The sequence below is a fragment of the Canis lupus genome, chromosome 1, assembly GCF_003254725.2.
Source record: "Canis lupus dingo isolate Sandy chromosome 1, ASM325472v2, whole genome shotgun sequence".
NCBI lineage: Eukaryota > Metazoa > Chordata > Mammalia > Carnivora > Canidae > Canis > Canis lupus.
The window spans coordinates 1,627,736-1,652,732 of NC_064243.1; the positions used below are offsets into that span (position 1 = coordinate 1,627,736).

The following is a 24,997-nucleotide window of genomic DNA, read 5'->3' on the forward strand; positions in this document are numbered from 1 at the left end:
CTGCCGTTCTACCCCTTGATCTGTGGAGGTAATCACTCAACACAGTTAAGACAGCTAAATCACATTACCAACCTGCTCAGATTTGCCTGGCATATTAACTGCATCTCGGGCGTGCGCGGCGCTGGCTTCCCTCTGCAGGGTTATTGACATGTGTTCTTGGGGTTGCAGAATGCTTTATTGACTTCGTAATTATTCTGTGTGTGTGGTTAGTTTACTTTATATCTATGGGTAAGCTTATTTTATACCCTTTAAAATGTAATAAAACTAAATTATATATGATTCTCCAAGATTAAGGAAGGTCTTGAGGAGGAGACACAGATCCTGACTTCTGCCGTCTCGAGCCATCATACCCTTAAAGACGGAGCGTCCCCTCCGTGCGCACCCTGCCATGGAGAGAACCGGGGACGTGGCTGAAAATCGCGCCTTCAGAGACGTTTCCAGTTTGCCGGGGAAGTGAGGCGCACGAGCAGAGGGTGTGTGACCGGGAGCAGAGCCGGATTCAGGGGCATGACATGATTCTCTGGTCCTGGATTTAAAGAGAAAAAAAAAAAAATATATATATATATATATATATATATAGAGAGAGAGAGAGAGATTCTAAGGATATATACAATTTTGAGAAGCAGAGAAAGAGGGAGAATATTCCCAGGGGAAGAAGAGAAACAGAGAAAAGAACTTTTCAAGGGGAAATGGGACTCTGTGCTTGGATAAATTAATACAAAGTCAGAGAGCAAGACAGACAAGGGTCCAGAAAGCCTCCTTGCATGGCTGCGGAGGGTCTGTGCTCCCAGCAAACATGGGAAAGCCTGGCTAATGTCTCTCAGAGTCAGAGAAACCTGGTCTGGACACTTATCCTGCTGTGTGTTGACTGGGAAACCTCCACCTCTAAGGAAACCTCTGTGTCTTGGTCCGTGAGATGGGACTGAGAACAGCTGGAGCAGTTCCCCTGTCTCAGTGTCCTTCCAGTGCCCAGTGCACAGTCACCTCCACCTGACAGGTGTTTCCTAAGGGATGGAAACCCTGGAGAAGTGAACAGTTGTTAAGGCCACTGAGGGTAGGTGCAGCAAAAAGGAGCCCCAATGCGTGGAGCACAGGGCAGACAAGGAATGCAGGGAGGCTCCCTTGTGGGTGGTGTGGGGTTTCAGGTGAGGATGCAGAGAGGATCTGGGGAGTCACTCAGGAGCACTAACCACCGTGGAGCCCTGGGCGCCCATGGGCCCGGGACAACCAGGTAGACCTGGAGCTCAGAAATGGCTCTTCTGAGGGTATTTTCTATAGAAATAAGAGAAGGAAAGCAAATTCTAGAAGTTTCGTGGTGAATCCGTGGAGGGGAAGTGACATCTGGGAGACACGGTACTTGAGAGCTTTGGCAAGTTAGCACAGAAACTGTGTGCAGTGTGACAGACGCGGTGGCTGGAGGGGACAGGGCAGGAGGGGAGGAACCGAGGAAAGAATCGTAGGTGAAGTCTGTGGCCAGGCAGAGAGGAAGGGCAGGAGAAGAGGGCAGCTTTGGAGAGAGGAGATGAGACGAGACGAGAAGAGATGGGATGAGAAGAGAAGAGACGAGACAAGAGGAGACAAGAAGAGAAAAGAAGAGATGAGAAGAGACTAGAAGAGATGAGAAGAGAAGAGATGAGATGTGAAGAGACTAGAAGAAATGAGAAGAGATGAGAAGAGACAAGAAGAAAAGAGATGAGAAGAGAAGAGACAAGAAGAGAAGAGATGAGATGAGAAGAGATAGAAGAAATGAGAAGAGAAGAGACCAGAAGAGATGAGAAGAGACAAGACTAGAAGAGATGAGAAGACAGGAGAAGAGAGGAGTTGAGAAGATTACAGTCGCAGGCAGAAGGTAACCAGGAGGAGCCGAGATGTCACTCCCTGGTGCACGGCCCTGTGGGGAGGCCAGAGCCTGGGTTTTCCTCTGCAGACTTGCCCGCCTTCCGGGCCTGGGACACAGCTCTCCACGGTGAATGCGCTGCTCCCTCTGCACTCAAGTGTCAAGAAGGCCCCTTCAGGTAACCCTGCGTATTTCTCCGCGTCTGGCCTTGCCTTGCCCGGAGCTCTGGCTGCCGCCAGGACTCCTTACACCAGCCCCGTTTTGAATTTCCTGTAATGATGCCACTTCATCCATATTACCCTGATTGAAAGGGATGGAGGTTTGTGTTTCAGAATTTATGACTCAGGTTTTCAAATTAAGCTGATTTTTAAAATTCAAAATAACATTACAGGAGGCAGCAAATGGCTGGCATCGACTTCTCGACCTTTCCCCGAGCCCTTCCCTGGGATGAGCTTCTCTTCGGGGGCAGTGGTGTCTACAGACGCTGGGGTGCCCTGAGGGAGGTTGTGCGGCTGTGTGGGCTGACAGGAGGGGGCCAGGCGGTGTGTTGGAGGTGGGCTTCCCCCGGGGTGGCTCCATATCTGTTGCTCACACCCACTTTGCCATGGGACCAAAGTGCGTGCTCTGGAGTGGCCCCTGAGGGCTGCAGGTTGGAGGAGTAGCAGGGAGGGGATGTGAGGGCTCATGCCTGGAGGGGTGCTGAGGCTGGGGCTAGGGGCTGTCCCCGGGGGGAACTGCACTGGACTGGCTTCAGGTGCACCAGGGTAGCCAGCGCTTGAGGAATTAACAGTTCCGTCGGCAGGAGGAAATGCTGCTCCACCCGCTGCCATATGGCCCTTACTGGGACTTTCAGAAAGTCCCTATGTATTCATACTGGGGAGAATTTGAGGACGCATAAAACAGAAAATGTGAGCCATTCTTCTACTCAAACACACCGTTAACACCTTACCGTGTGTTCCTCTGGGCATTTCTGAGCATAGGTCTTTGGAATGTTTATGTAATTATAATCCCACCACTTTAATACTTTTATTTCCCTGCTTGCACCTCACAGAGGCACCATTTCCTGCTCTCTTGGTGCCTTAACACATCATGAGCAGGTTCACTGCAGAGGATGACCTTTGCCTGTGAGTGAGAGACGTCCTCACCACCCTGGCAGAGGACTGGCACCAAGTGTGTGAGTGGAGGGCCCAGGTATTGTCAGAAACCCCCAAGGATGGGCCTGACTGTCCAAAGATTGAAATTAGCTCTTGTACATTCGGTGAAAGCCCATTAAAGATGAGTTGGTCTGAAAAACCGGAAAGTACCTAAATGTCAAGAGCAACTTTACCTGAGCTTAAATTTAGATGGTGCAGAAGTAGGTCGACTGGCAGAAAAGCCATCACAAAAATCAAATGGAGAAAGTCAGGCCAGGGCTGACGCCAGGAGGCACTGGTCGTTAGGTACGTGGGGCCCATCTAGACACTTGGTAAACAAAATCAACGGTCTTAACAATGGAATCGACATGTGCATGGAGCGAGGCTGAGGTTCCACGCCAGCCCTGCAGGGTGATCTCCAGGTGTCCCTGCAGGAACTGGGCTCAGTCAGAGTATGGTCTCCCCACAGCATTGCTCCCGCATGTATGGCATGATGAGCATCATGTGTACTGGGGGTACCATCCTCTCTTTGGGCCACGCAAACATGGGACCTGTAAGGAATGATGATTCTCAGACAGAATCACCTGGGGAGCCTGCCTGGGGGATCTGTGCAGAGGAGCTGCATGGACATGGCGCATGGATGCTGCTCCAAGCTGCCTCTAGGCTTGTGCCCAAGGGGACTAAGGGCATTGCCCACTGGCCCACGAGGTCCACCCCAACTTCACACAAATCCTCACTGGAGGTCTCAGGATTATTCTCACTCAGACTGGATGACAACACTTGACACTCAGGGCTCCCATGATTTCCTCTGGGAAATGCTTCCCCCAAAGGGCTCCATTGCTCAGGATGGTTTTATGCATACAGTGCCCATGTCACTGCTGCAAAAGGATGCGTGTAGGACCAGCCACGGGGAGAGGCCCTGGGGCAAATCTGGGAGTAGGAGGCTCCTGTCACCTCCAGGGATGAGCTACCCTCCTGGTTCCAGGCATGGCTGTGTGCTAGGTCACCAACACAAGAAGTGGGCCGGGCAGCCATCTACCATTTTTACTGGGTTTTGCTGGGTACCCATGACTGGTTGGATTATTGTCCACTTGCTTGAACTGGTCTCCAGCCCTGTCCCTCTGCCAAGGTTGGGCTGTCACTGCTTAAGGTTGTACCTCCTGGTGCGACCCAGGTGTGATCCCAGGGTCCAGGTGTGATCCCAGAGTCCACTGTGAGTCACTAACACTTCTTATTACTCAGGATGTTCGAGAGAGTCGAACTTACCCACCAGGAGCCATGGCGATGGCCAGAGCTCCCTCTGGGAGAAGTTAATTCCCGACACGGTTACTGAACTCTGCTTGGCACCCACTGAATCTAAGAACAGGCGATATATTTAAAGAGGAGCTGTTACCAGAATCAGCCAGTTGCCCAAGTGAGGCATCTGTTGTGCTTGGATGATCTACAAGCACTTCAACTGAATGCGAGCCCCACAAAAGCTAACGGGAGGTACAGAGGGAAAAGCAGGGGGCCAGTGAGTGAGCTGATGACCCCTGCCCCTGTGCATGGCACTGTGTCCTCTGCATGCAGCAGGGCTGGACATCTCCAGCACAGTTGTGTCCTGCATGGGTTGACCTTCCCAATGGGCAGCAAAATCCCACTGAGGCAGTAACAACTGTCTCTCTCATCGCTTGGAACACATTTCCTTTTTTTTTTTTTTTTTTTTTTTTTTTCCGGAACATATTTCCACGTTCCCAAGTCACCCTGAGGGTTTGATGGAGCTTCCCTCCTCACACCTGACAACCGAAATGCCTGAACATCCAGGACCTTTGATCAAACAGCTCACAATCCAAATAATGGAAGTTCTTACTTGGTGTTTGTTGAAAACTTTCTATTGAGTTTTGTGCCAGTTACCACTGTTCTTCCACATAGCCACAGTGACCTCCACCCCTGCCTCCCATTGATACATTGTCTTCACATAATTGTGGTGAATCCACTTCCCAGCCATGGACACCCAGGGTGTCCCACTGCAGACTGCGGTCTGGCCTCTGCCAGCTGTTGAGCCTGGCAGGGCTTCCCAAGAGTCCTTCCACGGCTAGACGGTGTGGGCACGCTAAAAACATCTGCCATCTTTGAAATGAGGTAGTTCATTCCTCTGGGGTTTGTTGCACTGTATTATTTGGACTTTGAAATTATGTTGGTGGCAGTGATATGTCAATGTAAACCAGTGTTCTCATCTGTCCATGCATCTGCATAATATACAGAAATGTGGGACTCTCAGCCTCAATGCATCGACATGAGCTAACCAGATACATAGCAGATGCAGCACAAATGAAAGATTTATCAAGGACTTGAGGTGCTCAGATAGCACAGGCTGAGGTCCACGTGACCTTTTTTCTTATCACACAGCAACATATCCAAGAAAACGCACACACAAAAGGACATCTCTAAACACCTATGAGGCCCCCAGGATGAACCGTGTCCCACACCAGAAACCGGGCGGAGAACCCTTGGCCCCAGAAGCTCTCTGGTGAATGTCTCCAGGCTGTGGTGGGGGGCCCTGCAGGCAGGTGTGGCTTCCATCTCTGGTACAGAAATGACGGGGTTCCAGAAAGCTCAGACATGGAGATAAGTAATTTTTAAATGCAAATTAGAAAAATCAAAATCTATGCAAAAAAAATCAATACTGCAAACTATCACCGTGGTAAATTAAGACAGGATCAGCAGCAATGTCCTGCAGAGCCGCGTTGGCTAAAGGTAAATTCAGGTCATCATGTCTTTTGATATGCAACTGATAGTTTTTCACTCTGATTCTTATTAAGGAATGTTTCACTGTCTCTTATTTAGCCTGATTGCTGAGACTTCTGAAGTCCCTTAAGTGCCGTGCCTGAAGTGAGTGCCTGCCTCTTGGCCGGGCTCCACTGGAGAGGGAATGACAGGAGGAGGCAGCTCTTACCTCCTGCCTCCAAACCCATAAATCTGCTCCAGGGACAGACGGCAAGGGAGTACGCAGGTCTACGTGGGTCTCTATCCTGAAGTAATTTATTTGGAGATGTTTGCTGAGCACCTACTGTGAGTCAATTTCTAACCCCCTCCAGGAGTTTGTAGTCCAGCGGGGGATGAAGACGATGGGCCAGACGACCACCAGTCTCGGGCCGCCGGCCGGGAAGCACTCGTTGAGGGGAATGGGGGGACCCCACACGGTTCGCTCTCGCAGCTTCCACCACAAAGGCTGAGATCTGGAGGCTGTTGGAGGTGGCAGGCATGTCGGGAGGAGGAGGGGCAGCTGCCCAGGGGTCCCCGAGGCCTGACTGGGGCTGATGGTGAGTGTGGCCTTGGCTGATGAGGCCCCGACCTGACTCGTGGAGGACCGGGCAGTGGCCTCCGACAGGCCATGTCTCAGCACTGCGCAGGGGGTAGCAACCCCCGTGAGGAGGCCCTGGGCCTGATGCCCCGTGAGTCTGCACAACACGCAGCTGAACGCAGAGGAGGAGTTGGGGAAGGAGCCGCCGGCGGAGGGCAGGGTTGGTGCAGGGGCGCATTTGAACAGGAGGCAGGTACAACAAGGAGTGGGTTGGGCTGCGCACAGCTCAGTGAGGGTATTGGGAGGGCCTCCTAGAGGGGTGGCTGTGCAGCGCCGGGGTTAGGTACAGGCCTTGGGTAAACGGGGGAGGCCAGTGCTCCCGGAATGAGGTGGCTGGGCTGCTCCTCACAGTCGGAGCAATGTTCTAGCAGCATCTGAAGCTTACTGCCCACTTTCTGTCCCTGGCATTCCTCCATGGGGCTTCCTTGCAGATCCAGCCGAAAGCCGAAGCTGGAGAGCTGGGGCCCAGTTAGGGCCCCGGGGTCACACTTGACATTACGGCTGTAGGCAGAGCCCATGGTGAGGGGCACACCAGACTTCACAGCTGCAGTCAGAGCCCCGGGGGCCACACCTGACGTCACATTTGTAGTCAGAGCCCTGGGGGGTACACCTGACGTCACAGCTGTAGTCAGAGCCCTGGGGGGATACACCTGACATCACAGCTGTAGTCAGGCCCCGTGGCGGCGGAGGGGGGGTGCACGGGGACGGCACACGTGTGGTAGGTGACTTTGGGTCATGGGACAGTTGCAGGATACACACAAATAAAGTCGCTCCTGATATGAAATACAAATCTTTTCCATTGTCTTCCTACTTTTCCTTAGTTGTTGTCATTCATGTCTGTGGTTCTGGTCAGTCCCCGTTTCATCCTTCCTTCCTTCCAGGATCTCGGCTTTGTGCTCCATCCAAGGTTTATCTGTGAATCCTGCTTTGGTTGCCGTGTACATGGTATGTCTTAGAGATTTCCCCAAGTTCCCCTCTTGGAGGCACGATGATGGGGCAGAGGGCTTGGGGTGAGTGCCTCTGGGTGGGTAGAGTGACATCAAGCATAAGATAGAAGACACCGGGGGCAAGAAAGGAAGGACAGCAAGGTGGCCAGGCCACAGCCACCGGCCATTCATGTCAACGTGGACAGGAGCTGCAGGGGGCTGTGCCATACAGGCCATCAGTAGACCCTAAGCAAAGGAGATGTCCCTTGATAGTGGGGTGAGCCACACCTAATCAGGGGAATCCTTAAAGCACAAAGACTAAGGTTTTCTGGAGGAGGAGGCATCTCCTCGAGTCTGCACTGTTAACTCTGGTCTGAGTTTCCAGCTGGCTGGCCTGCCCTGCCGATCCTGGACTTGATGGCTCCATCTTCCACATGGGCCAAGGTCCTACCTGTGTATCCACCCTCAGATGTGTATGTTCTATATAGTCTGGGAGTTCCAGAGAAACAGAAACAGTGAACACACATGTATGCATATTGGCATTATTGATACAGATGGACTCTTCTGCCCCAGACCACTTACATTTGCCTGAAAGTAGGGTGTTGCCAGGAAAAAATACCTAAGAACAGGGAGGTGTATTTGGCACTGAGCAGTGGGGGAAGCTGGGAAGCTTTGGGCGGGTAAACAGCGGAAATGTGAACTGTAAGCCTTGCATGTTGTCCGCAGAGACCTTGGCAGGGGAGAGGTCTTAAGCACTTAAGCACGGGGCACTTAAGGCAGAGTGGAGGGAGGAAGCTCCATGTCAGATGGGGCCACTACATCTGTACATATGTGGCAGGTGAAACTTGTAAGCCTTGAGGTGGGACATTGAGTTGAAAGGACTCCTGGCGAAGTGTCAGGGGAGCAGCCTGGTTTCTGCTTATGGCACATGGGCAAGCAAATACAAGGAAAAAAATAAACTGGGAGAAGAACCGTTAAGTAAAAGGAACCAAGCCTTGATTCTTTGGGAGATTCTCAGCCCCACCAGAAGGCAAAATTCACCAAGAGTGAGAAATCCAGGACTAGGAAAGTGGGCTTGCGGGGGGGGGGGGGGGGGGGGGGGGAAGGGGAAGCTGAGGGTGTGGCTGTTTGGTCTCTCAGCAGGACCTCCGAAGGATTAGGGGGTCAGAGTCCTCAGTCACCCAGGAGGCCCTTTGAGGACATCAAGGTGGTGGCGGAGACCTGCTCCCGGAAGGCCAGGGCACACTTCGGGCCCACTGGCAGGTCCCTGTGCCTGTGACACAGGCTGTGCAGGAGTGCCTGGGGGCAAGCCTGCTCTCAGGGTGGGGGGAGGAGGGGGGCAAGCCTGTTCTCGGGGGGCAGGGTCCCTGTGGTACTCAAGGACTTCAGGTCAGCAAAACACTGCCAGCTTGGTCCAAAAGGAAAGGAGAGATCTCAAGTGAAAGAAGGATGTCAGGTCCCCAAAATTCAGTGAGCGGGAGACAGACTAACAAAACCGTTCAGTGGAAAATAAATGCTATCTTTCAAGAGAAAAGGAAAATGATTCTGGGACAGAGCCATGAGCAAAGGAGGGCTGACCTCACACCAGGAAAGCCAATAAGCTTCCCCATTTTGAAACTGCTTAGGACCAGGGACTCCTTTTTTTCTCCCATTTCCTTCCTGTTGAACCAAAATGTCTATAATTGGTACCCAATACTCATCACATGACTGTATTTTGAGGGCAGACAAGTGGCTTTCTGGTTCCACAGGCCCACCGCTGAGGAGACATTTGCCCTGGGATGGATCATTCTCAGATTTCCACTCATACCTGATTTGGATGATGAGTAATGAAATCTCATACAATATTTTAGGAAAAGATTATACAACATATGGTCAAGAACTGGCATTTTTATTCAATAGACATTCAACAGACTTTGTTGCATGACTGTTTATTCAAAGCCTTGTACTTAAATACACAGCTATGTTATTTATTTATAGGTAGTAGTTGCCACTATGACTTTTAAAGGCCAATATAAATGCAAATCCAACATGACAATCTTAATGAAGTTTCATTTTCTTTTCAGAATAAAAATGAGGTTCATGATAATTCTTCCCATAAAAGATTGTATCATAATCCCACATTTTACTAAATTATTCTTATCACCAATTAGCAGAAAGTCATTTACATACAAATTTTAGACTGGTGTAGTCTCGCAGGAGCTTTGTGAGGTACAATGAATCTCGCAATATTATCCCATTTCATAGAAAAGAAAATACTCAGAAGAGAGAGGAGCCTGCCTAAGGAAACACTGCAAGGCAGTGGCTGGCGTGGGAGGGGGCCACGCGTTCCCCGCGTCTCAGTCTCGCCTTGAGGATTGGCGGTTGCCAGGTTTTCCTCCCATGACCTTGAGTGACCTTGTGACGGGTTCCCCCCCCCCCCCACACACACACACCCTCAAGGGAACTGCTGCGAACACACCGGGAATCTTCCGTGGGGCAGAATGTCTCCATTAGGTACTGAAACAACACGACGCTGGAGTTATTATATTATACTGTATCCACAAATGGCATAATTACAAACCAATCCCTAATTCGAGAATTCCAGAGAGTTCAGAGAGGTCAAATGTTTAATTGAAATGGAATATTTAAGCTAAACTGCTGGCGCACTACTTCAATATTATTGAAGTACTAATAAATACATTAAAAGACTGTTAACGAAAGTGCTTCCTGCTGAAGAATGATCATCCCAAGAATAACATCAGCTCACTTTGTAATATACAGAGAGCATTGTTTCAAGCTAATTAAATGCCATGCATTTTTGATAGCACTTAACAATATGTGGTTAATTATTATTATGCAGGATTTGTTCTATAGCATTAATTATGATGAACTCATTTGGCTTTTATAAGAATGGGAAATGTGTTGGTTTGGGGAGGTACAGTGCTTCTGGTGTTTTATTGTCATCTAGATTTAAATTAATAAACTTTGGAACTTCCCATGAGAAACACAAAGAGTTTTCTAAATAAGTTTTAACATTAAGACAAAAAACATAGTTGAGGCAAGAATATTTGTGGGTTCGACATCTTTACAGAGTAGTCGCTTGTTCTACATTTGAAAGCACTGTCTTCATGCACATCAGTGTGAGAAACGTGACATGGAATGAATTTCACGGGACCTGGGGTCGGGCATCCCATCCTGGGGTAATCTGGAGACCATCTCCTCCCGTGACTGTGCTCCCGGGAACCATCTACCTGGGAGCTCCCATCGGTGCCTCTCTTGAAGCGAACTCAGAGCTTCCTCCCCATCGGGGGTACGGTTCTCCAACGGGGTCAAGCTCGAATCCCCAGGAGAGGTGGGCACACGGAGTCGGGACCTGTCCCCACCCAACCTTGCTGTGGGCTTTGCAGGGAGGTAAGGACAACTGTATTTTTCGATGTGGCCGAGTGCCTTGGCTGCGGTTGGGGCTGCCGACGGGCACAAGGCCTCATTGGGAGATGATGAGGATGTGATGCTGGTTGTATGGCTGTGTAAATGAGCTAAAAGTCACGAAATTGTACTTTTAAAACAATGGCGTGTGATGGTGTGTGAGCTGCTGGTTGATACAGCACTTTTGAGAGGCCATGGGTGGAGAAGCCTTGCTCTGTGGCATGCGTCCTCCCCAGGCTCGGGCAGCCCCGTCCCCCTACCACTCTCCAGGCGCTGCCTATGCACGGGATTGCCAGCGACCCAGGCAAGGCATGGTGCTGGGGACACCAGGCTGCCCACGTGACTTCACCCCATCCTCATCTGCAGTATCTTTCAGTGAGATGCCTTTGGTTCATATACCATGCGGGTGTGATGAAAGGTTAGCGATTTCCTGCAACGTGCAGTGTTGTAGACTTTTCATCCCAGCACAGCTCAGATGTTGAGCAGTAAGCATCTCTAAGAGGTTCTGGGCTGGGGCAAGCCAGCTGCTGCTGTGAGGCCAGCGGGTGCCAATGTACGATGTACGGCTGTGTCTGATGCCGGCGTGACCCCGGGTATAAAGAGGTCACATCTCCGACGGGCCTGCCACTGTAGTTAGAGCTCTGGATCATAGGTAGCTGACAGAGCGTCCCATGCCTTTGCTTCCTGGGGAATCCTGAGTCCCAGGAAAGGTGATCTTGCTTCACACCCACTCTAGCCTGAGGGCTTGGGGCGGTGGTGGGGGGGACTGCAAGACAGCCATATGGCAGAAGAGACTTGCTTGGGAAAGGTGGGGAGCTTAGGGTCCAAGGGTCATTGTTTAATGTCCTAACCAGTCCAATGACTTTAATCAGTGGGTGGGTGGGAGCATTCTATACTATCAGACCCTGGAAGGGTATTTAATTAGGAGGAGGATTTGTTTTAACGAAAAATAAAAAAAATATATATTAAAATGCTGTGTGGTGTGGACTTGGGTGTGTGTCTGTGCAAGGGCTAAGGCCTCTGTGGGAAGTGGCTGGGCCAGAGCCCCTGCAGGTGCCAGAGGGGAAGCAGGTCTGGAGCAGGTCTTAGGACAGTCCTGTGGCCCCACTGGGTCATCTGCTCAGTTCCTCTTCCGTGGCTTTTGTCACTGGCTCTCTGACAACATCCAGCAAGTATTTTTTGCTCTGTTTTACTAAGTACAATGCTGGGGGGTAGGAGGAGTGGTATTTGGTGGCAGGCAGCAGAATTAGGCTGCGGGCACCTGCTGGGCAAGAAAGCAGGGTGAGCAGGAGCGGGGGTGTCTGGGGGAATAACTCATGGCCTCCCTCATGCTGCAGATGAAGGAGCCGAGCACCTGGCACTCTCTCCTCCCAGTTCTGGCCTCGTGCTCTTCTTAACGTTCCAGCCTGCCCCCATGAAGCTCTCAGAAATTGCATTTCTTCCTGTTCCTCAATTTTCCATATTTCTGTGTTGCTTTAAGGAAGACGACGTGAAGGAGGGGGGCAGATGGGAGGGTGGGGAGCAGAGGACGGACATCACGTGTGGCACGCCCTCAAGTGACAGCTGCCTGTCCACCTGGACATACCCCTGCATCACCATTTACCAGTCGCCCGAGCCTCTCTGAGCTTGCGTTCCCGCATCTGGGAAGCAGGTTCATTATTTTTGGGTGTTAGTGAGGGTGGAATACGGTTATGTGTGAACAGCTTGGCAGGTACTGCATCTGCCCAGGTGGCGGGTGGGCAGAGCTGCCCTGAGCTCCCTCGTAGGGGCCAGGCCCCGGGGAGACACCCTGTGCGCTCACCTGCTCTGGACCCGTGTCCTGCAGTCTCTGAGAAGAGCGGGGCATCCTGGTGGACTTGGGGGATGGAGCCCGTGAGGCGGGGGCTCTACAAGCGGCATATGTGGTCCCCACGTCGAGGCCACGGAGCTGCAGTTACCTGTGGAGCATCATGAAGGATCGTGTGGGGATGTAGACTGAGGCCTAGTGGCTGGCGCCGCGTGGAAGCGCCCTCTGCACCCCTTGCGGTGAGAAGACATTAACGGTGTCAGACAGCAGTGCAGGTATACAGCAGTGTGCAGCATAAATGAACATCAGCTGGGAAACAGGATCGTTCAATAGTCTGACACAGTTGGAGGCTTCCATTCATTGATAAGTTCTTAACATAAGCAGAAGAATCAGGTTTTTACTGTCTGGTAATGTGTTGTTTCTGAAATTCAGGTTTACTTCTAAACTATTAATAGTTAACTCAGACCCATCCCCTCTAGTGCTAATTACCAGCCGAGAAAGGAGGAGAAAAAGCTAATTTAGACGAGTACATTAGTCTTCTGGAATACATTAGTAGAATAAAGGCATCGATGGCAAACACTCTACTGCTTTCCCTGGCTCGGCCTGCTGTGTACATGCTCCCTGAGAAACACAACAGAAGACAAATATTTTTTCAAAAATTTTTTTCAAAACTATGATGATTATAGATGTGACTTTATACTCAAGCTAGAATGGTAATTAAGTGCTATTCTTTTTAAATGTCTTTTTTTTTTTTAAACTGCACCAGTTACCATGTGACTGTTCTCATAGAGGGAATGATAATGCGATATTAATGAAGCTAAAATCACAAGTACACGTTGAGATTCGAGGTTTCTATCAGGGATCAGCATGGGTGCCACGAAAGCTCCCAGGGGTTTGTTGGACGGCTGTCGGGGGTGCGGACTCCTCCCATTGCCCCTCTCTCTCCCGGGATATACCAGCTGGGGTGGCTGTGGGACGGCGGCCGGGAAACACGTGGATGTGCACTTGGAAATGGACTGACTCATTTACCCGCTTTGAGCAAAACTTGCTGACACATATCAATCATGTCTTATCCTTTGGCTTTTAGATCAAGAGTATTGGCTGTTGATTGCCTCTGTCCTTACTGCTTGGATACGGTCATTCGCCAGACCTCCCAGTGGGCTTGAGGAAAGGACCACACAACACTGACTGGGGGAAGCCTTCTTCAGGTCCCTTCCCATCAGCCTGTGCAAGGAGCCCACAGCCCCTAGTGATGGTGGCGGCTCCTTGGCACCAGTGTGCACAGTTCCTACATTCTATCCTGCTCGGTGCTGATGATCACATGGGGAACGTGAGCATCTGGAGCCGGAGCTCGGGGCTCAGGGTGAAAGAAGGTGCATGATTCTGCTGTGACCTCAGCCCAGGCCAGTCCCCCAGGAGCCCCTCCTAAAGGTCCTCTGCCCATGACTGCACGTCCACCCAACCGATGCATGGACCATGTGTCTGTTAGACATCTCTCAGATGCACGAAGCATCCACCCACTCAGCCTGTTTCATAGGCTCTGTAAGGGGCTTGTCAACTCCTATGAATTCATCCATGAAGACACTTAGAATGGTGTCTGACTTCGGTGTTACCTGGATGCCATAGTCACCTCATCACCAGACCTGTTGTCGTCTGGATGGAGCAGAGCTCAGAAAGTAGACCCTGCCATCTGAAGGCTACTGCCAGCCTGAGACATTTCCCCTTTTTTCCTCCATCAAAATGATCACAGACGCTCATTGCATTTTCCATCATCTGCTTTGGAGATCCCAACATATACCCAATAAACTCCAGTTGTTTTTGGAGACCCAGTGCAGCATGTGAGAAAGATGCCTATTGATGACATGCTGGGTCTGGTCGAAGCTGGAAGCTCAGGAGGTGATGTGTGAACCTAGGGGGGTTTTCAGTTGTGCTGCTGTGGGTGTTGGGTTGCGTGCTCTCCTGAACAAGATATAGGAAATAAAGGTCAAATTTTGGGCTGACGAGCTTGCTTCCATGTAGGAGACTCCCTGGCAGAGATTGACGGCATTCCAGGGCCAGGCATGGCTCCCAGCACAGGTGGAATCAGCGCATAACTAGGGGTGTGACTCCAGACTCTTCCCAGCTGGAAGATCAAAGTCTTCTGTGTCCTTTATGAGTTTTGTGATTCTTGCTTCATTACACCTCAAGTTCAACTGCGCAGAGACGCCAACAAACATGTGTGTTCGGAAAGAGTAGATGAATCATATGGACCTATCGTGTTTATGAACTTTTGTTTCCTAATTCGTTCAAGCCAATAGCCTAGTGAGGACCTGTCAATAAACTTGGACAGTTTACCCGGTAGTAGGCTCTAAGTGCCGTCTACGGTGCTCAGAGCTGCCCGCCAATCACCCGCACCATGGGCCGTCCGTTTTCCATGAACACTTGGCCTCATAGCAAGCCATATGGTGCATGTGTCCAGCTCATCATGTCCACATTCGTTTGAAGGTATCCCCTCCGCTAAGGGCCACCCCTGGGGCAAGAGGTCAGGACCTTTCTTTCTACGGGTCCTGGCTCACCCCACCCAAGGCGTTGGTCATGCTCAGGTGCCATTTGCAGGAAAAACAGAAGATGAAGGTGATGCATGTGAGCTCAGTGTAAGTGACCTTGGTTGACACGGTCTGTGTGGGTGCTGTGCCAGGTTCCTAGCGCTGCCGTGGCAAAGCCCCACAAACCAGGTGGCTTTTACCATAGTTCTGGAGGCCAGACTCCTGGAGCCGAGGTGTGAGCCGGCCATGCTCCCTCTGAAATAGGTAGGGGAGGCCTCTCCTTGTCTCTTCCCACTTTGGGCAGTTTCTGGTGATCCTTGGCATTCATTCCTTGGCATGCAACCGTGGCTCCAGCCTCAGATGGTGTGCTCTCTCTGTGTCTCTGTCTCCTTCATCTTTTTTTTTTTAATAATTTATTTATTCATGAGAGATACAGAGAGAAAGGAAGAGACACAGGTAGAGGGAAAAGCAGGCTCCCTGCAGGGGAGCCCGATGCAGGACTCAATCCCGAGGCCCCAGGATCACATCCTGGGCCACCAATGAGCCACCTAGGTGTCCTTCTCTATCGTCTTATGAGGACACTGATGCTATTGGATCGGGGCCCATCCTACCCCATTATGACCTCACCTTCACTGGTTACATCAGCAATGACCCCATTTCCAAATAAGGTCACATCCTGAGGCACCGGGAGTCAGAACTTCATGGTCTTTTCTTCAGGGGACACAATTTAACCCATTACAGGTAGGAGAAGAGGAAAGTAGCTCTGAGAAGTGGCTCACACATTTGGCCAAGCAAAGCCTCCCCCACACCCCACAACCGCCCTGGTATTGTTTCTGAGGTGTTGTAGCTAAGTGTCTGGACAGGACAGTCATGGCTTGATGTGCATGGCTTAGCAAACGGGGTTACAGAAAGAGTAGGACATCCTTTTCCAGGGAAAGGAGACGGAATAATGAGAGGTACATTGGGACTGGCGTGTGTTTGAAAAGCAGGATGACATAAGAGGAATATTTTGGAAAATAAAAAGAGGCACCTTCTAGGAAGAGGAGATGTGGGGAGAGGAATGGGGAGTGGGGCCGGGAGCTGAGTGTGAGCCCTTGCTAGGACGGGCCGTGGGAAGGTCAAGTGCACCTGACGCCACCATCTTCAGTGTCCTAGCAGCGCTGAACGAGGGCCCTGCTCACCCGGGGTCCCCACTTCTGTGTCCAGGCCCGGGGGTGCGCACGTCTGGGGTCCCCTCTGCCTCTGCTCTGTGGCTCCCGACCCGCAGCGTGCTGAGCCCAGAAGGTGCCCCAGCTTCCGGGCTTGCTTCAGCGCGGGGGCTCGGCCTCCCGCCTCTCCTCTCCTCCCTCCGACCTGGCGCTTCCTGTAGCTGCTGGCCGTCCCGCGGCTTCGGCGTCTAACCCAGGAACTCCCTGCCAGCACCCGGTGCCCTGATCTGCCTCGGGGGAGGCCGTGGCCGCGGTGCTTGGCGACTGGGTGCTGGGGCCGGCTCCCCGCAGGGCAGGGGGCTCCCCGCTCCGAGCGCAGACCCGGCTCTCACCACAGCCATGGCCCTGACCCTGGACGCCGGCGCTGGGGACCCGCGGCTCCACGGGCAGGACTCCACAGGGCTGGCCCCCGCCGGCTGCCTCCGCGTCCCGGCCTCTGTGGCTCTTGTGATCACTGTCACCTCCCGTTGGTGGTAGGTTTTCTTCTTTCCCAGAGAAGGATCTACTCAAACCTATAAATCAGGGGTGCTCAGTGGCTCCAGCGGTTACACATCCAAATTGTGGTTTCGGCTCAGGTCATGATCTCAGGGTCACAAGATCGAGCCCCGAGTCAGGCTCCTCACTGGACTCTCGCTCTCCTCCAAAAACAAAAACACAAACAACCCGCCCCCGAAATATATAAATTGGACTGTTCCATCCTTATTGCCCAATTATGGAAAATCTTGTGTGACATGTTTGATTTGGCAGCAAAAAAAAAAAAAAAATCCCTCTGAGTATCAAGGCATTATTTCTTTTTACCGTATAATCCTTCCCATGTAATCCAAAGATTTCCTTATAATTGTCAGAGGGAAAGTATGAATGATGTTATTTCCTTTTATCTGCCGGCACAACAGAAGACAAAAGGATTTTTTTCCTTCCCTCTTAGGAAAGCACAAGTGTCTGTAGATTATCTTTTGGGAGATGTTTGGATCGTTTTCATGGCTCCTTAGTTTTCATACGTTGAAATAGTGTTCCCCAGCCCCCTCACCTTTGTATATATACATATACGTATGAGACTGTTTATAGGTAGACACTTGAAGCTGTATCTACAATTGCCATCATTAGTATCAGGCACTTCATAAATATCCCTTTAAGATGCTATTTGATACCTTCCGTACTCTTGGAGGAAACAGACTGGGTACTGCAGTTTCCAAAGCAGCTAAATGTATTACAATAAATTTGCTTTCTCTGTGCTGTGGAATTGGAAACCTATAAGATGTTGAATAAGAAAACTGATACCACTGCTTATCTGTCCAAAAGCCAGTGGTGTTAGGAAGCCCAGTAATTGAAAAATGGATAGCATTGATATTTGAACCTTTTTATATAACCTTTGAAGTGTAAGCCTTTTGGGGAATAAATTGCTTTTTGTAACAAGAACAATGTCAGATCCCATATTTAGAAATCGTGCACTTAATTCATTTTCAGGCAGAGAAACTCATGTTGTCTTGTTGGGAAAAACATTGCAAAATGGATTAAGCTTCACCCTGGAGAGATGATAACCTAATATAAATAACTGCAGGCTGATCTTTATTAGTTACAGAGCAAATATTGCCAAATAGGACAGGCGACCTTCAATGGTGATTGATCTAGGATAAGTCATCGGCAACATTGTCTTTGGAGAATAACTTTGGGGCATTTTGGGATCTTTAGTCTGTTCTTATTTAAGAGGACGCTATGAAGCTAATGCCGGGGAAGAGTAAGTTCATCTTATTTAACGGTAAGGATTAGAGCTCACGCCGGGCAGAGTAACGACATCTGATTCTGGGGTGGGCAGACGGCTCGATGTTTGTTGACCTGATCACAATGGTGGGAGCCAGGTACCCTGATGAAGCCTCTCAGGTTTTGGGGAGCCCACCCCAGCTCTGTGTTTGAACAGTCCCGCCCTAATGAATCATTTGGTGTGTGTGATGTGGGGCCGCTGGACGGTCACCAGCCAGGGCATTCTCCGAAGCTCAGACCACGAAAGAGGTGGGATCGCATGGGTTATTTCTGTATGGTACACACAGACACAGTCCATCCATTCCAAGAGGAGGGAGGAGGACTCAGGGATTGTTCGATATTGGAAAAAAAAATTAGGAAGAGAGAATGATCACTCACTGTGGATGTCTGCCTGGTTGTCAGTTTTCAGGAGACAGTGTCATCCAATGGGCAGCTACGTTACTCTGTTTTCGGCTCAATCTCGTCCTTGGAACATCTGTTTAGCATGTATATTTCTATATTTCAAAAGTGTTGGTCATGACTTCCAATGCCTCAGTCTCATCCACCCAAGACAACTGGACAAAAACGACGCCTCCCTGCAGACCTCGATGCCCACCCTGCGAGGGGAGCCACATCCCATGCATATCTCAGAGTGAGAGTCGGAGGTGGGGGGAACGGCGGTGTGGAAAGTCCTGCAGCATTTCTAAAGACACTACGTTTCTGAGACCATGATAAATGCTTTTCCTCCTAAAACTCTTCCTTCTGGTGCCTTTTCACCAGATGACCCCAAGGTGGAGAGATGGCTGGGCTCGTCTTGGTCCGTCCACCCCGACGGTGGGTGGGGTTGGGTCGATCTGGGTTGTGCACTCCTCTTGTTTGTTAAGAAGCGGGGAGGTGAGGTCCTTCAGGGGACTCCCAGGGAGCCACCTCCCCAGTCTACCCTGGGGCCGATCCGTCAGCAATGCCCTTGCTGCGCGCTATGTGCAGGGAGAGCCTGCAGGCCTGTGTATGGGGTGTGGGCAGGCGCGGGTCCCATATTTCTGAGACCTAAGCAGGTAGTATTCAGGTAAACTAATAAGGCGATTAAAAAAATAAATGATCTCTTTCTCTATTACTAATGAAAAGTGAGAGTCATCGCGGAGCACCAATTGCTTTAGGGTGAAGTTTAGTCATTTTCTAAAAGTAAACTTTTTATTTTGGAATAATTTTAGATGTGCAGAAAAAATTGCACAGCAAGTACACAGTCCCCTATTATTAACATCTCGTATCAGGGTAGTATATCCGCCAGGGTTAGAGACCCAATACTGGCATGTTATTACTAACTTAAGTTCATACTCGGTTCAGGGTTCCATAGTTCTTATCTGAGACTTTTTTTCCTGTCCCAGGATCTTACCCAGGACCCTGCATCACTTCTGGTCGTCATGTCTCCTTGGGCGCCTCTGGGCCATGGCAGTTTCTCAGATATTGCTTATTTTTGAAGGCCTTGATAGTTTGGGGGAGGACTGGCCAGGCAGCTCCTAGGATGGTCTTCTATTGGGATTTCCCGGTGCTTTTCTCAGTTGAGACTAGGGCTACGGGTTTGGGAAGCAGGACCACAGAGGTAAGCTGATACCTCCAACACATCATGTCATACACTGCCAACATGACCGTCCAGTGTTGGAATTGACCATCATCCCCCGGCCAAGGCATGTATGACCTCGCAGAGTCTCCCTGTCCCCATCCATGCTGTGTTCTTTGGAAAGAAGTCATGTGCAGCTCACACTTACGGAGGGACGACGTTGCTCCCTGCCTCCTTGAGGACAGAGTGTCTCCACAGGTTATTTGGAATTCTTCTGCACAGGAAATTTGTCCGTTGTCTCCATTCAGCTACTTGTTTGATTATTTATGTCTGGATGGACTCAGGGATATTTATTGTTTTAATGATGAAAAATTGGAATATGTGGGTGGCTCAGTGGTTGAGCATCTGCCTTCCGCTCAGGGCGTAACCTGAGGTCCTGGGATCGAATCCCAAATCGGGCTCCCCGCAGGCAGACTGCTTCTCTCTCTGTATGTGTCTCTGCCTCTCTCTGTGTCTCTCATGAATAAATAAATAAAATCTTTTAAAAAAAATGACAAAAAATTAAAAACAAACATCTAAATGCAGGCACCTGGCCATGGGCTGAGCTCTGAGGGTGTACAAGTCTGTCGTAGTCATTCAGCAGCTGTGAGGATGGGCAAGTTGGTTGATTTGAAACTTGGCTGCCTTGTCTCAAAAATGGAAATAATAGTGGTACCAAGTTCATAGGGCTGTTCTGAGGTTTGGATGAGTTGAAGCCTGTTTAGCACATGGGGCAGTGGCTGGCACAGAACAGGTGCTCAACAAAATGCAAGCCCACTTACCTGCCCTGTCTCAGCCCCTCTCCTGCCATCGGGGAATCCTGCTCTCCATTGGAAGGTGGGTGTCAGCAGATTCCATCCCCTGGGTCTTGCCAGTCAACTTCCAGTGAGGGTTACCATGAGGAGATGCCAGCAGGATGCCCAAAGGCAGGAAGAGGAGTGGCTTCTTGCCTGCCACCCCCATGGGCAGGGTTTGGTGGTGGCCGTGGCTGCACGTGGTGGTGGGACTCCAGAGGCCACTGTGAGGTGGGGGTGGCGGCCTGTTTTGTGGGCCCAGTGGTCAGAGGCTGCACCTCTTCTGGGGACAAGAAGCTGGCTGCTGCCGGGACTCTGGCAACAGGTGCATGCAGGGTCCCATGCAGGCACCAGCATCCCTTTTCCCGAGCCTGGCCAGTCTCTGTGCCTCCCTCATCCCGCATCTTCTCTCTTTGTCCCTTGCAGGCATTCTCTGTCCCGTGGCCAGAGAAGTGCTTGAGCCCTGCCTGAGGAAGCACCACCGCTGTTACCTTTGGCTTCATTGTCACTGCTAGTAAATGACAAAAGGAGAGAAGCCACGTCTGCATCTGCCCTTTTATGTCGCCGCCCCACACGCCTGCTCACCCACCTGGCGGATGGTGGGCACAGGCGTCTCCAGGGAGAGATAGTGTCTCTGAATACTTTGTCCCCAGATGAGAAGTCATCCAGCAAGATGTAAGTGGCAGGGACGTGGAAGGGGACAGATTCATTGTCCCTTTCATGGCTACATGCTAGTTTTCCTATAACGCTGTAGGCCCCGGTATTTACGGGGCCGGGGTGAACCTACTGCTCTCTCTGCCTCCTGAGGCCATGGTGGGGTGAGACCTGCAGGCACCCGTGTCGGGGGTTGCCCCTCGGCTCGTCCAGCTTCTGCTGGGAACCATCCCTGCCCGGAGGCGGGAAGAGACTTCGCCCGGCAGCTGTTTCCAGGGCTGCCTGACAAATGCTGTGTGAAGGTCCTGCAAGAATAAAGAATGTGTCCTGATGCTGAAGAAGACACGCAGTGGGAGAGTCACCATGAGAACAGAGCTCATCTTTTTGAGTTTGGCAAAGATCCATTATGTTCCTTATATCTTTTTATAACTCTGAAATAAATCTCACTGAGGTCTTCCAGATGGTGCGGGGGATAAATTCTACGTGAACACTTTTCTCTGTGTGTTCCAGGCTATATTGGCAATCACGATCACAACCAGTTAAAACTTTAGTCAGTTTTTTTTTTTTTATTAGATTGTAGGATGCCAAAAAATGTTTGATTTTTAACTTAGTTGGGCCATTTGTTGAACTGCTCAAATGCATCCATTATTTTGCTCTCAATTCACAGCATTTGTGCCTCACAATGTCTCTTGGGGTTTTATTTTCATAGCAGGAGGAGGAAAGTGGTGCTGCAGCTTGGCAGGCTAGCCCGGTGCCCGCTTCCACACTGCCAGTGCGCCCTCGGTTCCACGTCTGCAGACGTGAGGAGGAAAGCTGCATACGCACCCCTCACACGCTGTCCTGACCCAGACTGGTTTCCAGACGCCAGCACCCACGGCACCCTGGACAGAGAGCCTGAGAGTGGAGCGCTGGCATTTCAAAGAGCCTCACCTCACTGCGTAGGAGGCTGCACACTTTCACAGGAACTCAAGACTGGAAGAATAATGCAATTAAGAAAAAGAAATGCACAGTAATGGGGAAAAAAAGGAAAATACAAAACAAAACTTAGGGACATGTTGGAGGCTTTCACCACCCTGTTAACTGCAAATACGAAATATTTCCTACTTAGCAATGCAGGGAGGTCAACTTTGTCCTCCCCTCCTTGACCCTTCTCTCCTCCCTCACTGTTTGAAGCTTATACAAAAGTACAGAAAATCACACAAGACACAACCAGCTCTGGCTTTATCACATCTGGATATTTTACTACAATTTTTTGGGAAGATTTCTCTTTCCTTATTTCTTTTTGGAAAGAAATAGAACAGGTACCTTCCTAGCCCCCCGTATGGCCTTCACAATTTTGTTCTCTTCCTCCCAGAGGCCTCTCTCCTGGAAGGGGGAGATTCTCGATCCCTGGCATGGTAGCTATGTATGTTCTTTATTATTTCCATAAGTGATGTAACAAACGTTTGTGTTGATACATTTTTATAAATGGGATCGTTCCATGTTTTTTCAGCAAACTGCTTTCATCATTTTATATTTAATTTTTTTATATTTACCAGGTTGATACACCTAGCTCCAGAACTTATCAATTTTCTGCCAGAATTTTTCCATTCTGCTCTGCATAAAAATTTATGTTGTTTTCTTTATTTAAAATCAGCTGCTCGTGGGGCACCTGGGGGGCTCCGTGGGTGAAGCGTCTGCCTTTGGCGTGGGTCGTGATCTCAGGTTCCTGGGATTGAGTCCGATGTCACACTCCCTGCTCAGTGGGGAGCCTGATTCTCCCTCTGCCCCTCCACCCTACTTTTGGTTTCTCTCTCTCTCTCTCAAATAAGTACATAAAATCTTGAAAATAAAATAAACTTGGCTGCATATAATGCTCTTATGAATGACTTATGTGGGCATCTTTTGCATGTGGGAGAGACCATCCGTAGGACACACAGCCAGCAGCCGCATCCCTGTTATATATCGAACAAGGCCAGGGACACACTGAATCCACAGTAAATAATGTCCAATGTCCTTTTAGAGGCTCTCTCACAGACATGCATCACCTGGGACTGTGAATAAACCTTACACACCTCTTCATTTGTTTGGATGTTGCAGGACTTCAAATAACATCGTGTTAAGAAATCTCTTTCATATCCTGCCCTGGATTTATTCCCAGCTGCTCAGTGATTGCAGATGTTATTGTAAATCAGATTTTTGAAGTTGTTTGCTTTGATTGTGTGAAGTTGATGTACAGAACTGCCTATTTCTAATAATTTATCTGTAGACTCTTGACCCCAAATGTCACAGTGTCTCAAAAATAACATTTTTTTTTCTTCAGTTTTTCCAATTCAGAAACCTTTGCTTTGTTTCTCCCAGGGAGCAGATTTACATCTTGAGAACACGCTGAAGTGGTCATAATGGGCAAGCTCATTTGTCCCTGGTTTCAAAGGGAATGCTTGGAATGCCTCACAATTAAGAATCTCCTTGGCTATAGGGATTTGATGGTTCAGATTTATCAGACTAAGGAACTCCCCACGAGTGTGCAGACTTTTCTTATTTTTTAATGATTAATTAATAAAAGGTTAAATTTTGTCAAATGTTCATTGACATGTCAGTAGGTAATTTTACATTTTTCCTCCTTTATCCGTTAAGGTAGTAAATTGTGTTAATAGAAGCTTTGATATCAAGCCATTCTTGCACCAAGACCTAACTTGATCATCATGTAAATTTTTATGCTAATTGGACTTGTTCCTGTTTTAATTCAGTTGTGTGCATCTCCACTGAGCAGCTGAGGTTGGTGTAGAATGTTCCTCTCTCACACTGCACTTGTCCCAGTTTGGTAGGAAGGCCCCACTCACCGTGACACATGAGGGAGGAGGACCTCTCGTCTCCTCATTGTCTGGAGGAGACTGTGTGAGTTCACATAATGCTTGGTGGGATTTTCTGTAAAGCTGTCTGAGTCTCTGGCTGTTTTTGGCTCTTGTGTTTGTTGCATGCGTTTGTTTTATTTTGGTGTTTTGCTGTTGTTTTTGTGGTGGATTTTTAATAGGTAATTCTATTTTTTGTAATTATTTTAAATCAAATCAAATTTTCTAATTGCTTTCAAACACCATGTGGTAAGTTACATTTTCTTGGATATTATCTATTTCATCTAGACTTTTGGATTTACCTCAGGTATTTATTGAGTCTCTGTTGTCAGGACACGTGGCCCCACTTCATCCCTCATGCTTTGCTGTACTTTTCTTCGCTCCCCTGATTAACCGCGTCAGGGGTGGTGAGGTGATGGTCCAAAGAACTAAGCTCATCATTCTTGATTCTCCTGCTTTCTTCTACTTTGATTTCATTAGACTTGAATCTTCACCATGTTATTTCCTACATTTTCCTCTTCCTTGTGATGATGTTTCTGTGACTCACGTTGAGCAACTGGCTTCCCCTGCTAATACAGCCTGTGACCATACGACATTCCCCTGTGACTGCTGCTTCTGACACATATCAGAAGTTTCGATACTGTTTTCACTATCATTCCTTCCTGAATGTTTTCCAGTTTCTATCACAGGTTTTTGACTTATAAATTACTTAGAAGAGCATTTTTAAATTTCCAAATAAATGAAATTATTTCTGGTTATTAATTTCTCACATGTTTTTTATAGGATGTAGTGTGTCAGTTACCAATTCTCTGGTAGTTTTTGAGATTTAAGTTTTGGTCGCATGCATGATCCATTTTATGAATGTCCTATGTTTGCCTGAAAAGAATGTGTATCTTCTCCATTGTTGAGCTCACAGGGCTGTGGATATGTCCGTAATTTGATATATGTGTTGTCCTTTTGATCATTTATTGTCATACCGTTGTGTTGGCTATTACACCTATTAGTTATCAACAAAGGGTATTAAATTATAACACTGTGATGAGAAATTTTTCAAAGTTTTCCTGGGATTCTGTTTTCTTTATATATTTGAAGCTGTTATTAGGTAATTGAGACTTTAGAATCATGGTATCTCCCTCGTGAGCCCCTGTCACTGTACAGTGGCCATGGTTCATATTACTGCCTGTGGTCTGACACTAATGTAGCCCACAAGCTCTTTTTAAA

General features: G+C 49.3%; 1 long non-coding RNA gene across 1 annotated transcript; it reads left to right on the forward strand.

Annotated features, from left to right (window-relative positions):
* The first annotated feature begins 15,610 nt into the window (after nt 1-15,610).
* LOC112643935 (uncharacterized) lies at nt 15,611-22,430 on the forward strand. The gene is made up of 3 exons (XR_003125979.1): nt 15,611-15,696; nt 20,718-20,966; nt 21,655-22,430. It is a non-coding gene; the product is annotated as an uncharacterized LOC112643935 (long non-coding RNA).
* Nucleotides 22,431-24,997: the final 2,567 nt, after the last annotated feature.